Source organism: Arachis ipaensis, chromosome B10 (genome assembly GCF_000816755.2).
Source record: "Arachis ipaensis cultivar K30076 chromosome B10, Araip1.1, whole genome shotgun sequence".
Lineage (NCBI taxonomy): Eukaryota > Viridiplantae > Streptophyta > Magnoliopsida > Fabales > Fabaceae > Arachis > Arachis ipaensis.
In genome coordinates this window covers 34,495,348-34,506,762 of record NC_029794.2, presented here as the reverse complement: position 1 = coordinate 34,506,762, position 11,415 = coordinate 34,495,348, and the positions used below count along the sequence as shown (strand labels likewise).

General features: G+C 37.5%; 1 pseudogene; it reads left to right on the top strand.

Annotated features, from left to right (window-relative positions):
* On the top strand, positions 7,352-10,365 carry LOC107620517 (annotated as a pseudogene).

The following is an 11,415-nucleotide window of genomic DNA, read 5'->3' as shown; positions in this document are numbered from 1 at the left end:
TCTGTCTGAAGGTTTGGACTTCCACTCTTAGCTTGCTTAATTTTTGAGGTGGAAATAACTTTGCCAAGAAGGCATTAACTAGCTTTTCCCAAGAGTTCAGGCTTTCTTTGGGTTGTGAATCCAACCATGTCCTAGCTCTGTCTCTTACAGCAAAAGAAAAAAGCATAAGTCTGTAGACTTCAGGGTGAACCCCATTGGTCTTGACAGTGTCACAGATTTGCAAGAATTCAGCTAAGAACTGATGAGGATCTTCCAATGGAAGTCCATGAAACTTGCAATTCCGTTGCATTAGAGAAACTAATTGAGGCTTAAGCTCAAAGTTGTTTGCTTCAATGGCAGGGATTGAGATGCTTCTCCCATAGAAGTCGGGAGTAGGTGCAGTAAAGTCACCAAGCACCTTTCTTGCATTGTTGGCATTGTTGTTTTCGGCTGCCATGGTTTCTTCTTCCTTGAAGAGCTCTGTTAGGCCCTCTAAAGAGAATTGTTCTTTAGCTTCTCTTAGCTTTCTCTTCAAAGTCCTTTCAGGTTCAGGATCAGCTTGAACAAGTATGCCTTTATCTTTGTTCCTGCTCATATGAAAGAGAAGAGAACAAAAAAGTAGGGAATCCTCTATGTCACAGTATAGAGATTCCTTGAGGTGTCAGAGGAAAAGAAGAATAGAAGGAGGAGGTAGATAGAAGAGAATTCGAACATATAAAGAAGGAGGGAGTTCGAATTGTACCTTGAGGAGGAGTGTTAGTCCTTTAACTAGAAGGATGTGAGAAGAGGGGAAGAATTTTTGAAAATTAATTAAAAGATTTTGAAATAATTAAAAAGAAATTTGAAAATTTGATTGAGATTTTCGAAAATTAAGATTACGAAAGAAATTAAGTGATTTTTGAAAAGAGTTTGAAATTAGAAATTAAAAAGATATGATTGAGAAGTAATTTTGAAAAAGATGTGATTGAAAAGATATGATTGAGAAGATATGATTGAAAATCAATTTAGAAAAAGAAAGTTTTTAAAATTAAAGTTGATTACTTGACTAACAAGAAATTAAAAGATATGATTCTTAAAATTTAAAATTTGATCCTTTCTTAATAGGCAAGTAACAACTTGAAAATTTTGAAGTAAATCTTTAATTATAACAAGGATTTTCAAAAATTAAAAAAAATGGAAAGAAATTGATTTTGAAGAGATATGATTGAAAGGATATGATTTGAAAAAGATTTGATTTTGAAAAATTATGAAGATTTGAAAAAAAAATTGAATTAAAAACAAAATCTTCCCTCTAGTGTCCTTCTGGCATTAAACGCCCAGAATGGCATCTATTCTGGCGTTTAACGCCTAAAACTCTACCTTTTTGGGCGTTAAACGCCCAGCCAGGTACCCTGGCTGGCGTTTAAACGCCAGTTTGCCTTCTTCACTGGGTGTTTTGAACGCCCAGCTTTTTTTGTTTGATTCCTCTGCTGAATGTTCTGAATCTTCAATTCTCTGTATTATTGACTTGAAAAGACACAATTTTGAAAATATTTTTGAATTTTTGATGATGAGAAACAGTAAAAAATGCAACTAAGATCAAATAAACAATACATGCAGGACACCAAACTTAAAAATTTTCATATAAGAGACATTAACAAATTGATAATGCATATGAGAAATAACAAAACACACAAAACAAGAGAATTTAAAGATCAGAGCAATGAAATCATCAAGAACAACTTGAAGATCAATGAAGAATAATATGTATAAATTCGAAAAATGCAAGAAGAAGAAAGTCATGAAATTGACACCAAACTTAAAAATTGATACTAGACTCAAACAAGAAACATAAAATATTTTTTATTTTTATGGTTTTATAATTTTTTTTGTGATTTTTGAAACTTATATGGAAAAGAAAATAAAGAGAATCAAAACTTTTAATAAGAATTCCAGGAATCATGCAATGTTAGTCTAAAACTTCAGTCTAAAAAAATTAGACATGTTTGGCCAAGCTTCATCAGGACATTACATTTTGCAGCTATATTGATGAGAATCAATCAACTTTTGTGATGATAAGAACATCACCTTGAAACTCTAGAATTCATTCTTAAAAATTCTGAAAAGTAAAAAGAAAAGTACCTAATCTAAGCAACAAGATGAAACGTCAATTGTCCAAACTCGAACAATCCCCGACAATGGCGCCAAAAACTTGGTGCACGAAATTGTGATCATCAACAATGGTGCCAAAGACTTGGAGCTCTTAAACGTGAATCACACTTTGTCACAATTCCGCACAACTAACCAGCAAGTGCACTGGGTCGTCCAAGTAATACCTTACGTGAGTAAGGGTCGATCCCACGGAGACCGTCGGCTTGAAGCAAGCTATGGTCACCTTGTAAATCTCAGTCAGGCTAATTCAGATGGTGATGGAGAATTTATAATTAAAAAATAAATAAAACATAAAATAAAGATAGAGATACTTATGTAATTCTTCGGTTGGAATTTCAGATAAGCGTATGAAGATGCTTTGTTCCTCCTGAACATCTGCTTTTCTATTGCCTTCTTCCAATCATTCATACTCCTTTCCATGGCAAGCTTTATGTTGGGCATCACCGTTGTCAATGGCTACTTCCCGTCTTCTCAGTGAAAATGTTCCAAATGCGCTGTCACCGCACGGCTAATCATCTGTTGGTTCTCGATCATGTCGGAATAGGATCCATTGATCCTTTTGCGTCTGTCACACGCCCCACAATCGCGAGTTTGAAGCTCGTCACAGTCATCCCTTCCCAGATCCTACTCAGAATACCACAGACAAGGTTTAGACGTTCCGGATCTCAGGAATGGCCGCCAATAATTCTAGCCTATACCACGAAGGTTCCAATCTTAGATCAGAAACCCAAGAGATATGCATTCAAGCCATTGCTAGTAGAACAGAGGTATTTGTTAGGCACATGTTCATAGGTGAGAATGATGATGAGTGTCACGGATCATCACATTCATCAAGTTGAAGAACGAATGAATATCTTGGAAAAGAAGTAGGCGTGAATTGAATAGAAAAACAGTAGTACTTTGTATTAATTCATGAAGAACAGCAGAGCTCCACACCTTAATCTATGGTGTGTAGAAACTCCACCATTGAAAATACAAAAGTGATAATGGTGTAAGCATGGCTGAATGGCCAGCCTCCAAGGTCTAGGGACTAAACGTCCAAAGATGTGTGTCGAATACAATAGTAAAAGGTCCTATTTATAGAGAACTAGTAGCCTAGGGTTACAGAAATAAGTAATTAATGCAGAAATCTTTTTTCGGGCCCACTTGGTATGTGCTTAGGCTGAGCATTGAAGCTTCCATATGTAGAGACTTGGAGTTAAACGCCAGCTTTTGTGCCAGTTTGGGCGTTTAACTCCAGCTTTTGTGCCAGTTTTGGAGTTAAACGCCAAAATTCTTGAGCTGACTTGGAACGCCTGTTTGGGCCATCAAATCTTGGGCAAAGTATGGACTATTATATATTGCTGGAAAGCCCAGGATGTCTAATTTTCAACGCAATTAAGAGCGCGCCAATTGAGCTTCTGTAGCTCCAGAAAAGCCACTTTGAGTGTAGGGAGGTCAAAATCCAACAGCATCTACAGTCCTTTTTCAGCCTCTGAATCAGATTTTTGCTCAGGTCCCTCAATTTCAGCCAGAAAATACCTAAAATCACAAAAAAACACACAAATTCATACTAAAGTCCAGAAGAGTGATTTTTATTTAAAAACTAATAAAAATATAATAAAAAATAATTAAAATATACTAAAAACATACTAAAAACAATGCCAAAAAGCGTATAAATTATCCGCTTATCAATGACGTCCTGCTGCCTCACTCTAGCCTCACGGTCTACCCTATTCTCCCTTCGCCCATGTAGAATTTGTGCCAAAGAGGCTATTGCATCCCTGGCTACTGCAAAGTCATCCGCATCATCGGAAGCAAGTTTTGCGACAACACTCATTGCGCTACACAACGCGCCAAACCTTAGTAACCGAGTGTCGTGCCCCTCTGTCCCTGTTGGCGTCCATTCCTTGGCATATTTACACCACCGCATCAGTATCAAACCTGGTGGGATTTCGTCCAAACCCTCATACTTCATCATGCAAAATATGTGGCAGCAACGAATACCTTCACTGTTCCACATTTGACAATCACATTCAATCTTAGGCTCACTCAGATCCTATAGCACCTTGCGGACCTTACGACAGTTTGCCATATTTGAGAACTTGTAGACGGATGTCGTGCTTATGCTGTCTTTCCCCAAAAACAGTAAAATCCTAACCCCTTTGATTTGTTTTCTAACCTCCTTAAAGATTTTTCTGGTGTATATCTTTGAAGCAAACAGCTCTGTCTTATGAAGACCTGTCGTTAGTACGGGCGTGTAATACGACGAATAAAACTGGGCCGTCACCTCATTATTGCGGTAATCCTTCACCACCCTATCCAAGTTATGAAGCAATTCCAAAAGGCTGTTTGTCGATTTAAGGAACCCTTTGATGAATGCATTTATCCCCTCACATCTCGAAGTTGTCCTGTAGCCGGCACAAAAAGTTCCCCATAGATATTTCGTTGCCCAACTATGTCTTAATTCATAGGTGCTTTTGACCCAGCTATTGTTAATTAATCCTAGACTCTCCATGGCCGTCCTTCAATACTCCTTAAACTCCGTAACATCGAAGTTTGCGTAAACTGCCTTCTTGAACACCTTTCAAAATTCAGGTTCTTTCACTTGCAAGACACAATTTTTTTCCAAGTGCCACTCGCATAGGTGATGCCTAGCTGAAGGCACCACATCCACTGTTGCTACCCGCATGGCTTTATCCCCGTCAATGACCACGACAGAAGGCTTCTTGTTATCTATGACGTCGAGAATATTCAACAAAACCTACCTATATGTACGGACCTTCTCGTCCTCCAGTAATGCAAACCCAAAAATCACCGTTTGCTTGTGGTGATTTGATCAAGAGAAGACTACTAGAGGCTTCTTGTACTTGTTGGACCGGTATGTTGTATCAAATGCAAGCACGTCACCGAACAACTGATAATCTGCCATCATCTGCCCATCAGCCTAGAAGAGGCTACCAAGTCGATCCTCTACTGTTTTGGTGTATCTGGCGACCGTCATCATGTCAGCATTAGCCTTGCCTTCCAAATAACTTATCGTTGCTGCCATGTCTCCGTCGTTTATTTGAGCTATTCTTTGGCTGTGAACATAATTATATAGATTCCTTTTCGTAAATCAAAGCATCCCATATCCTCCTTACTGCCCGGCCATGTAAGCCATAATCTTCGGTGTGGCAATACCGAACTTCTTCAGACTATCAACTTGAGCCTTATCACTCTCACTCAAATTCCGATGACTAGGAAGAAGATGACTAAACATAGTTGCAATAAGAGGGTGGTTATGGCTGTCGTTGATCCTCCTGACTTTCCAAACCTGGACTTGCACATCAAAGTAAATTTTTAACTTTGCCATACAACCCGTGCGATTCTCCAATTTCTCCTCCCGTACTCTTTCTGTACGATTGTAGTGTTTCTCATGCCTTGTACCTTGCCAGTGACAAAAAATGTCTCGCGGTACCAAGACACCATTTATTCGAGCCAAGTCACCCTTCCTTACACCGAAACCCTTAGCCGGGCCAATTGTTTATAAGCTGCATAAGCCTCTTCCTCGGTATTAAACACTTTATCCAGAAAATCCTCTGCGAACCTAAACCCTGAAGCATCACCCTCACATGTCATCGGGTCTGCGCAAATGCCATTCCTGTGGACGTCGTCACCCTTTTCACCTGCCTCAAAGTCATTCCCAAATGAGGAGTTGTCATCGTCCCCACTCGAACTAGAAACACCAAAATACTCCTCTTCACTTAGCCGATCTGAGTCATCCTCTCCACCAATGAACTGAAAGCTCAAATCCATCTTCAAACTCATAGGACCTCAATCACCTGGAAGATATTCGTCGGTAACATGCTACAACCAAGGCGGATGTAAGTGAAGAAAATCGTACAATGGATTAAGAAGTTATCACAACCTAAGCATATGTAAATAGCTAAACCATACTTTAACAACAATAGATGGTCATCATCCATCCACTTGCAAATCGACCTAATGCAATGACTAGTCCCAGCCGAGAAAGATGCTGTAATAATCTCAACTTGAATACAGAGTCACAACCAGCAAATTTTTACATAATTAAACACATATCAAATCACTGTTGTTAACTGCAACTCCATATTTAACGCACATTGAATAACTAGTGAACTCATCAAGAAAGTTACAACAACAACAACAAACTTACATATAGTAGTATCCAATCTTGGAATAGTGTGTAGCGACCATGAATAAGCATCAATGTCTGAATGTTCCCTCAATACTTGCTCTCTTTCTACCTTCTCTTCCTGAATGAATGGTTTAGTTGAGCAATTCAGCAAAATTCCATAAGGTCAAAATAGTAAAGAACAATAACAATAACTGACTTAATTGACATTATAATAAGAACCAATATAGAAACGAATGGCAGCCATACTCTATCACAGTATTAGTATAGGAAATGTTTTCTTCCAAAAAGAGATAAGATAGATATTCCTACAATAGTGGTTTATTTATACGTCTACAGATTTAGGATAGATCAAGCATTTCCTCTTACAATATCTATTTTATTCATTATTGCCTTCAAAAAAATTTAAAACTAAGGGTTCCAGAAAAGAACCAAAGTCTTGCCATTTTTCATAATTTTATCAATAAAGTGTTGATTAGATAAAAATTTTAATTGTTTTATAGTATGCATTTAAATAAAGGATGAATACGAGGCCTGAAAGAGTTGACTTCCTTGTTCATCATAAACAATGAGTAAATTCCCTGCCTAGGTTCATTGATGTCATATTTGAGGCATGACTCACATGAAAACAAGTCTCACAAAGCATCTTCAAATGGTAAAATACCCTGCACCTGTTTTTCCAAGTTTACTAAAATATAAGAAGAAATATTTGACCTAAAAAAAATTCCAACCTTCGTTGAAAGCATTGAAACATTCCTAACATTTTCATTTCCAAACAGCACCTTTCAAGAGAAAGAAATGGTTCCAATGGGCAATGGCCAATGGCAATGATCAGTTACATAAAAAAAATAAACTTTTTCACACAGGCACCATTTTTTTACCCCCACATGCTTATAGCCATTACCTCCTACATTTTTCCTTAAATAATTTTTTCAAAAAAGCCAGAAAATAAAATATGCCTACAAAATTGAATTACCACTCAAATCTATATGATTCATTTTCTCTCCCAATCACATAAGAGTTTCAAACTTCCAAATGAAATAATTGGCGAGCACATGATAAAAACTTCACTACTCACCGGAAAACATGGATAAGACGGCTAATGCTGCAAGGTTGAACCAGAGAAAATAGACCCTGTGGTTGAGTGACATAGAGCCCAAAGACAAGTGACAGAAATTGTATAGTGTGAGAAACTGTGCTTGCGTGTGTCTAATAAGAGAAGCTTGTGAATACAGTATAATCCAACAGAGCAAAAACAACCGATTTCATACCTCCCACTACAGGAAACACGAAAGATAGCAGTGATAAATTGCCTGCGGTTTTTCCATCAGCTGCAATTTGCTAAGATAGCTGCAATTGGCTTCCAATCTCTTCAATGTGACGCAGAATCGGATAGATTAGCGTCGAATCCATGAAGCACCGCCACTAACCCCAACTCTTTATCATATACTTGGTGGTTGTGTTACCTAATCAGATCAGATTACCCAAAATCAAGAAAAACAGGAACCTGCGAAAGGAGAGTGGAAGCACGCGAACCCCTGTTCTCTGCTCCACCGTATACCGCTGTGTCACCCTGGAGTCACGTGGCTGCCGACCCATCCTCCTCTTACCGCCGTTGACCGTTCTCCTCTACTCTACAGTGCGTGAAACCCCTAATCCCTATTCCACGGTGTGCGAAACCCACCCCTGTTCTCTGCTCCACGCGTCTGTGCCATCTTTGAGTCGCGTAGTTCCTCAGACATCCTCCTCTCACCGTCCTCGACTGTTCCCCTCTCCTCCACCCCTTACTCCCTCCTCTATCGTGCACGATTTGAGCTATCGCGACCTCTCCCCTAGTTCGTTCTTCCATCTAAATTTGTTTCCTATTTTCATCAAAATTTTCTATATCTTGTTAGTTCAACTTATGCTTTTAGGTTAGTTTGATTTAAATTTTGTCTATATCTTCTATTAATTCAGGATAATTGTTACTGTATAGAGTTAAAGGATTTGAAGGTACCACTATTGTGTTTTTGGGTTGGTCTGTTGGAATCAAAACATTAAGTTTGTATATAATTTTTTTTTCTTCTGTCTTCTATATGTTTGTGAATTGTGACATGGAGAGCCCATTGTGGCTTATGTTCTTAAGTTGTTTATTGTTGATTGAAAATAGGGTGCAGAGTTGATGAGCAAGTACGTAGTGAGTGTTTTGAGAGGCATAGTTGTTTCCTCTGTTGAAGAAGCAAGGAAGGCTATCAAGGATGTCTTTCCTAATGAAAGCGAGGTAATTTGATATAGTTATCAAATATTTTTTCTATATAGGAATTTCACTCTCTAATATGTTGAGATTTTCGATAGCGATGCTTTATAATTACTTCTTGTGGTTGCTTATAGATATTCTTGTTTTATCCAACAAATAAAAAGGAAGAAAGATAGGAAGGATATGAGTTGTGATAACCTTGATGCTTTCACATAAATTGAAAACTAAATGTTAATGTTTAGTTTCATAAATTGTCTGCATTTTTTCCTTTCAATATTAAACGAAAAGGATTTATTTGATCATTATCTACAATTTTTATTTGTGCAAATGTCTTCATTTTCAGTATGCATGTATATGCTAGCAATTTTCATCTTTTGACAATGATATTTATAGATGTAATACAGTGGCACTAGCCTTTTCAGATAATTAATACTTGTGGTGTCTAATTTTTTTAAATATTTTTTTAGCCAAAGTTGCATGGTTAGAACACATAGTTTCTTATACTGTATGTTTGTAGGATGAATAAAATGTTCATGTTGCCTTTTTAGCATATGATCTGGTAGTGTTTTCTATGGTTGGATTGGTCACCTGGACTTGCTTGTATTCATATGTGCTATTTGGTGCCTAGAAATTTGTTCTTATCATCTACGTATATACTTCTAGTTGATTCTATACATTTGTTGGACATTGCAATATATATATATATATATATCCCACCACCAATTACATAATTTGATGAGCACAATATACCCAATGAGAGTTGTTGTTTTGTTTGGAAATGATGTTCAAATTTTTTTATGCACAATCATATATGAAATGGATACACAGTCCTGCTCGATAGATTGATTTTTTGATATTTCTAATTGTCTGTTTTCTACAGATTTATTTGTGTAAAAAACTAGCACTTGTGAATGAGATGTACTTTTTTCTATAATCCTGGATCGTAAGTCTGCTAGTCCTGTAAGTATTCTGTACCGTTTGTGTAAATTTAATTTGCGTTATTTGCAAAGCGTTAAACCCTTGCAACTTCTTTATGGTATTTATGTAACTGAATTTCAATTCTTTTTCCTTTTATTAGTTTTACAGCTTGTCATTGCATGTAGTAAGGGAGGAACCAGTATTGAAGACCTTGCAGAGAAATTTCCAAGCATGATTATAAAGGTCTTATTCTTGACATTTCTCATTATTACTAAAATTTTTTGCGCTGCTAGTATATTTTCTTTGCATGATAGCCCGATGGGCTCCTTTTTTCTAGTAGGTACCAATTGATGTTTTTAAAGGAATTATTGATGAAGATGCTACAAAGGTGGTTGATGGCTTGGCTCCCAAAGGAGCTGATAGAAATAAATTTATTGAACAAGTGAAGAATTTGTATAATATTTTTCGCAAAACTGACTGCACTCTTTCGGAGTAAGCACATGGAATGTCTTATATTTGTTTTCAATATATTATTTTAAAAAGAATATGTACATTAATGACAATTTATTATCTTGAACATATCAATCCTTTTGTCAAGTCCTTTTTATGTAGTTTATTTCTCATCACTTATATGTATTATGTGTCTTTCTTCTTTCAACAAGTGGTCGCTGCAAAGGCAGATTTAAATTATATTTGGTTAGATGGAGAAATTGGTTGCATGGTGAATGGTGCAGGGTTAGCAATGGCCACAATGAATATAATTAAATTGCATGGGGGTACTCCTACCAATTTTCTAGATGTAGGTGGAAATGCCTCTGAAGGTCAGCTAATGTTAAAAAGAGACTCACATAAATTTGCGGCAGTTTCAAAACCGCCGCAAATCTTTCTTAAATCCACTGACCAAAATAGCGGCGGTTCTACAACTGCCGCAAAATCAATTATCTGATTTTGCTGCGGTTGTACCAGCGGTTCGTTATAACCGCCACAAAATCAAATTTCCACCCCCTAACTTGCAACGTTTGTGGAAAAGCTGGTATACTATTTTGTGGCGGTTAAAAGCCGTCGTAAATCCCTAAAAAAACCACTGCTATTCGGCGTGTCTCTTGTAGTATCCAACAACGACTGAACGCCAACAGCAACAACTTCCGATCACGCCGGCAGCGGAAGCATCTACGGCCAGACGCAGTCAACGCGGGATACGCCACGAACCCGCAACATCAATTGTAGCCTGTTTCCAGGCTTGGACCTCCACCACCCTAAGACCTTCAGCGGCTGTATCCCTATCCCTCGACCTTAGGGCTTCGCTTTTAGGAATAACATCTTCCTCAATGTTTCGCCTTCCATGGATGCATTAGGGCATGCGTTTCTCTTTTTTCCCTCCCATTCACAAAGAAAAAAAAAACCATCTTCTTTGGATACCTAATTTTTTGTTGGCAAAGCCCACCTCAAAAAGTCTATCAACAAATACTGCAACCAAAAAATCTTGACTTATAGCTCAGCCACTGTTACCATCAACCGGGAGACAAGTCCTGCAACAACAGAATAACGTGTCAATCTCATACTCATTTAGACACAAAATCTATAAATCTGTATAATTTAAATCTTTACCATAGATTGACCCATTAAATCCATGTCATAGTTAACTCCGTCACACAACTAAAGCTCACTACTCCCTCACAAAGCCTGATGCCTACGATGCTGCACCCTGAAAGTGGGACAAGGAACATGTAAGACACTGCCACAAGAACAAGATTTTTCTATACATCTTTACAAACTTGATCTGTACGGAAAGGAGCCCGTGATATTAATATCAAAGTATTTTTACATTAGAGACCAACATAAATAATGTTAAAAATTGCCATTGTAATGGTCTCGTCTGGCCGCTTGAAAATATAGAGTTCATTATTGGCTAAATTAAAAAATAGAATTCTATAGTTATTAAAAGCAGTAATTCAATCCACGCCTTAGTATAATTAATGTCTAATCCCACATCATT